The following is a 6,067-nucleotide window of genomic DNA, read 5'->3' on the forward strand; positions in this document are numbered from 1 at the left end:
TCTTCGTTGAGATGCGTGGACTTCTCGTTGTGGTGGCTTCTCTTGTTGCAGAGCACAGGCTCTAGGCACATGGGCTTCAGTAGTTGTGGCTTGTGGGCTCCAGAAAACAGGCTCAGTAGTTGTGGCACATGGGCTTAGCTACTCCACGGTACGTGGTATCTTCCCGAACCAGGGCTCGAACCCGTGTCCCCTGCATTGGCAGGCGGATTCTTAACCACTGCACCACCAGGAAAGCCCATAACCATTCATCTGTTGATGGACATTTAGGTTGTTTCCATGTGTTGACTATTGTGAATAGTGCTGCAATGAACATTGGGGTGCATGTATCTTTTCAAATTATAGTTTTCTCCAGATATATGCCCAGGAGTGAGATTGCAGGATCATATAGCAACTCTATTTTTAGTTTTTTTGAGGAACCTCCATACTGTTCTCCATAGTGGCTATATGAATTTACATTCCCACAACAGTGCAAGAGGGTTCCCTTTTCTCCACACCCTCTCCAGCATTTGTTGTTTGTAGACTTTTTTGATGATGGCCAAGAATTAAACATTTTTAAACCTTTAGCTGGTCAATTTATTGTACCTAAGGGGGAAAGACCCAAATACAGAAATTCAAGATTATTTGAAACACCCCAGTATTAAGTATAAAAAAGATTGTTGACAGTTTCCTGTTCTTTAAGTTTTGTAAGAATTTCTTATACTTTCAAAATTACAATATATATATATATATATATATATATATATTTTTTTTTTTTTTTTTTTTGGCGGTATGAGGGCCTCTCACTGTTGTGGCCTCTCCCGTTGCGGAGCACAGGCTCCGGACACGCAGGCTCAGCGGCCATGGCTCACAGGCCCAGCCACTCCGCGGCACGCGGGATCCTCCCGGACCGGGGCACAAACCCGCGTCCCCTGCATCGGCAGGCAGACTCTCAACCACTGCACCACCAGGGAAGCCCAGCTGGTATCTTCTTTTAAACACTAGTGAATCAGCTGGCAATACATTTGGCAGCAAATAACAGAAAAACTGACCACACCGGCTTAAAAAGATAGAGGACAATTGTCTCAGGCAATAAGAAGCCTATAGGGTAGGAAGTCCATGGCTAGTACAATGGTCAGCACTGCCATCAGGAACCAGACTCTCTCCTTTCTGCTCTCGACACCTTCATCTTAAAATCTCATTCTCATGCCCTCTCCCTCACAGTCCCAGGATGGCTGCTGTTTTGCATGCCTCGTATTCAGATTTTTGGAGAAATGTGAGGGGAAAAAGGATTTTTTTTCTTTAGCAAGACTTTGACTTCTACTCGGGAAGGGCTGTCCTTCCCAGTGTCTTTAGTCTATTACTCAATGGCCAGAATTATGTCACACAGCCCCTTCTAGATGCAAAGGGAAAGCGAGATGAAGTTTGGCTTTCCAGCTGTTACAGTAGAGGGATAAGAGAGGAAACGTAATTGGGAATAGGTGTTGAATGAATCAACCTATATTATCTGCCACGATTCATGTTAGCAAAATAACTTAACAATTGTTTATAGATGGGGAGTTGCTGCTACATGTGAAACCATGCCCCGTAGGGTTCACAGAAGCTGGTGACTAACAGAAATTCTTGAGCTTGTCTTACAGAACAGCAAATAAGGAAACAGCTTGTTAAAAACCCCTCTGCTTGTAACCTGCCTTTACTGGTTAAGCTTGCTTTAGTTTTTTTTCCTTAATTGCCTACCCTCCAAGCTTCACACAGCCTAGGTAATCTATCACAAGAGTCATTAACCACCCCTATAGATAACACCTCTGACCTATGGGTTGCTAGTAACGGGGGCTTAAGTTGTTTCTTAGGAAATTGGAGTCAGCTCTTGTCCAGTTTGAGCCAGATGAGACTGGTTGGGATCACTGATCTCAAAACTGGGCCTGCACGGGTGTCCCATAAATGACCTTTTGATGTTAGAGAGCCCAAAACTCCACCCTCAGACCATGCTAAGCACCTCCATTTTTTTTTTTTTTTTTTTTTTTTTTCGGTATGCGGGCCTCTCACTGTTGTGGCCTCCCCCGTTGCGGAGCACAGGCTCCGGACGCGCAGGCCCAGCGGCCATGGCTCACGGGCCCAGCCGCTCCGCGGCACGTGGGATCCTCCCAGACCGGGGCACGAACCCGCGTCCCCTGCATCGGCAGGCGGACTCTCAACCACTGCGCCACCAGGGAGGCCCAGCACCTCCATTTTTGATCATGCATCCCACGAAGAAGCACGTAACCCAGATACACCTGCACAGAACACTGATTACCTCACTGTTTCTCTACCTCCAGTCACCTTTCCCCATGCCTAAGACCACTCTGCTCATTTATCCCATAAATATCTCAAGTCCCTCGCCTTCAGGGAGGCAGATCTGAGACCTGTTCTCACAGACTCTTAGAACTGGAAAGGATCTTAGAGATCATTTTCTCTCTGAAATGACATCTTTGTGTTTATGTTTTTTGTTGTTGTCGTCTTGTTTATACATTTATTTATTTTTGGCTGTGTTGGGTCTTCGTTGCTGCGCACAGGCTTTTCTCTAGTAGTGGCGAGTGGGGGCTGCTCTTCGTTGCAGTGCGCGGGCTTCTCATTGCGGTGGCTTCTCTTGTTGCGGAGCACAGGCTCTAGGCACGCGGGCTTCAGTAGTTGTGGCTTGTGGGCTCAGTAGTTGTGGCTTGTGGGCTCTAGAGCGCAGGCTCAGTAGTTGTGGCGCACGGGCTTAGTTGCTCCGCAGCATGTGGGATCTTCCCAGACCAGGGCTCGAACCTGTGTCCCCTGCATTGGCAGGTGGATTCTTAACCACTGTGCCACCAGGGAAGCCCGTGTGATTTATGTTTTTAGATATGCTGACTTGTAAAGCAAAAAAATTTAATGAGACTTTAGTACATGTCCATTGTGACACAAATTTGGATAGTCCTTTAATAAAATTGTATGTCTCAAAAATATAACTCTATAAAAAATCATGTTATACAGGCTGTAACACCACTTTTATATATTTTCCTTAACTCTGATTTTATGCAGAGATTATAGAGTAATTGGTCTTTGTATTTTGAAACTTTGAACTGAAATAGAACATGGAATCTTTTACAAATAAAAAATGGTTACTTCTACAGTCATCCTGAGAAATTTAAAGTGTTTGGAAAGATAGAAATCTAATGCTCTTACCTAGCTATCCTATTTCTGCCTTCACTGCCTTCCTACAAAACATTCAGCTTCTCTACTAAAGAACATGATCAGTCAACAGAATACTGCCTGATGAGGCCATATTATCAACAAAAGCTTAATTAAGGAGCTGGATATTGGGCAAAATAATTGAAAAGATACTTCGAAAAAGAAGATATACAAATAGGCAGTCAGCACATGAAAATACACCTAACATTCCTCATCAGAAATGCAAGTTAAAATTGCCATGAAATACCTCTATGCACCCTGTAGAACAGCTCAAGTTTAAAAGACTGATAACACCACGTCCTGGTAAAGATGTGAAGGCTCTGAAATTCTCCTACACTGCTGGTGGGAATGAAAAATGGAACAGCCATTTTGGAAAACAGAAAGCAGTATCATAAAAAGTTAAGTATGCATCTATCCTATGACCCAGCAATTCTATTCCTAGGTATTTGCCCAAGAAAAATGAAAACATTTGTCCACAGAAAGACATAGATGAATTAAAGGAGGTTTCTTCATACTTATACTAGCGCCAAACTGGAAACAACCCAAATGTCCATCAACAGAAGAATAATGTTCTATTCATAGAATGGAATGATTGAATAGCAGAAAAAAAAGGAAAAACTGATACATGCTACAATAGGGATGAATGTCAAAGCATTGTGTTGAGCAAAAGAATCCAGTCATAAAAGGGTACTTAACTACATGATTCTGTTTCTACAAAGTTCAAGAACAGGCAAAACTAAATTGCAGTGATAAAAATCAGAAGAATGGTAGCTTCTCAGTGGGGCTATTGACTGGAAAAGGCATAAGAAAGTTTTCAGTGGTGATAGAAATGTTCTATAAGTTGACTTGGGTGATGGTTACATGAGTTTATACATTTGTCAAAACTCTTCAAACTGTACATTTAAGATCTATACATTTTACTCTATGTAAGATAAACCCACATGTAAAAAGAGAAATGGGGACTTCCCTGGTGGCACGGTGGTTAGGAATCCACCTGCCAATACAGGGGACACGGGTTCGAGCCCTGGTCCGGGAAGATCCCACATGCCACGGAGCAACTAAGCCCATGCGCCGCAACTATTGAGCCTGCACTCTAGAGCCCATGATCCACAACTACTGAGCCCACGTGCCACAACTACTGAAGCCTGTGCACCTAGAGCCCGTGCTCTGCAAAAAGAGAAGCCACCACAATGAGAAGCCCGAGCACCGCAATGAAGAGTAGCTCCCGCTTGCCGCAACTAAAGAAAGCTCGCGCACAGCAACGAAGACCAAAACACAGCCAATAAATAAATAAATAAATTTAGAAAAGAGAAAGGGATATTATTATTTAAGATCACAGCCAACACCCTTTTACATTTGCTACTAAGTGGAAAATGCATTAATGGTTGTTCCATTTGTCTTATTGTTCAACTCTTCAAGAAAGCACTCAAATCAAAATAATTGTGTTTTCTCATCTTGTTCTGGTCCCCTGTGGAGGTAATCTGAGAAAGCTCCTTGGAGTTCATTAGAAGAGTTACCTTTTCAAGAAGTTTAGCAAAATGCAGAAGAAATAAGTAAAGCAAGAAGTGATTTTTTAAAAGAGCAAACATTTTCTTCTTTCCAACTCTCTTCTAGAATGTTTCTCAGGGTTTTAAATGTACAAACTCTTAGAGCCGCCCCCTATTATACGATGGAAATTTTAGGGTAGCCTGAAATTCTTCACTGAACTCTAAACTGAACAACACTAACTCTGAACTTTTCTAACAGGCTTAGATCTTCTTAGGGATAAAGATATGGATGTGCGTCTTTCCCAGACCTTATGGTTAAAATAGCCCTTGACAGCCCTGAGGCTGTAGTGTTGGGCTTCTGTTGGACAGATGGCCCGGAATTGAGGATTTATGAGTGCATACAGACACCTAATAAAGCTTAGGAATGCTGGAGTCTCCCCCGACTTCTCCACAGCTATTAGGTCCTTTAGGCAGATGCAAAGTCAAAGGAGTTTACTCTTAAAGTCCTTATGAGGTCTCCACACGCAGCCCTCAAACCCATCGTCTAACCATGTGAATACTCCAGGCCCTCCCAGTTCAGGTCAGACCAACCCCCTGACAGCTCCTCCTCCGTGGACCAGGTGGGAGGGGCCCAAGGGCTCCACGTGAGACCTCTCTCAACTCTGGCCACAGTGGTCCAGTGGGAGCTCCAGCTTTAGCACCCTGCATGCACCCCTCCCTGCCTGGAAAGCTCAGAGTCTGAGCACCATCATCTGCTTTGAGACGGTCAATCTCACCCTGCTCTTCATCCCTAGTCAGCGCAAGAAACCCAGGCTTTCCCAGTCGCATTCTCTGAAATCTAATCCGAAGTAGTTCTTTTTTTTTTTTTTTTTTTTTTTTTGCGGTACGTGGGCCTCTCACTGTCGTGGCCTCTCCCGTTGCGGAGCACAGGCGCCGGACGCGCAGGCTCAGCGGCCATGGCTCACGGGCCCAGCCGCTCTGCAGAATGAGAGATCTTCCCGGACCGGGGCACGAACCCGGGTTCCCTGCATCGGCAGGCGGACTCTCAACCACTGCGCCACCAGGGAAGCCCCCGAAGTCGTTCTTTAAATTCCCTTTTATTCCTTCGTCTCCCACTCCTCTCCAACTTCTGAAACTCTTCCTCTGTGCCCTCTGATACTCACACCAACAGAACATCCTCCATCCTCATCCTTCTCCAAAAGTTCCTTTCACTTTCTTATTCTGGCTTAAACCTGCTTCTCCCCCGAGAGCACTGCTCCTTCGGCAACCCTCCTGGTCCCTCATACCGCTGGACCTGGCACTGTGGGAGATGTCTTCATTTCTCTCTGTTGCTGTTTCCCTCCCTGAAACCACCCAGGTTGCACTCCCCTGTCATTAGACTCCACTGCTCACTAATGGCCTCACACGTCAGT

This window comes from Mesoplodon mirus, assembly GCF_964341445.2.
Source record: "Mesoplodon mirus genome assembly, chromosome: 6".
NCBI lineage: Eukaryota > Metazoa > Chordata > Mammalia > Artiodactyla > Ziphiidae > Mesoplodon > Mesoplodon mirus.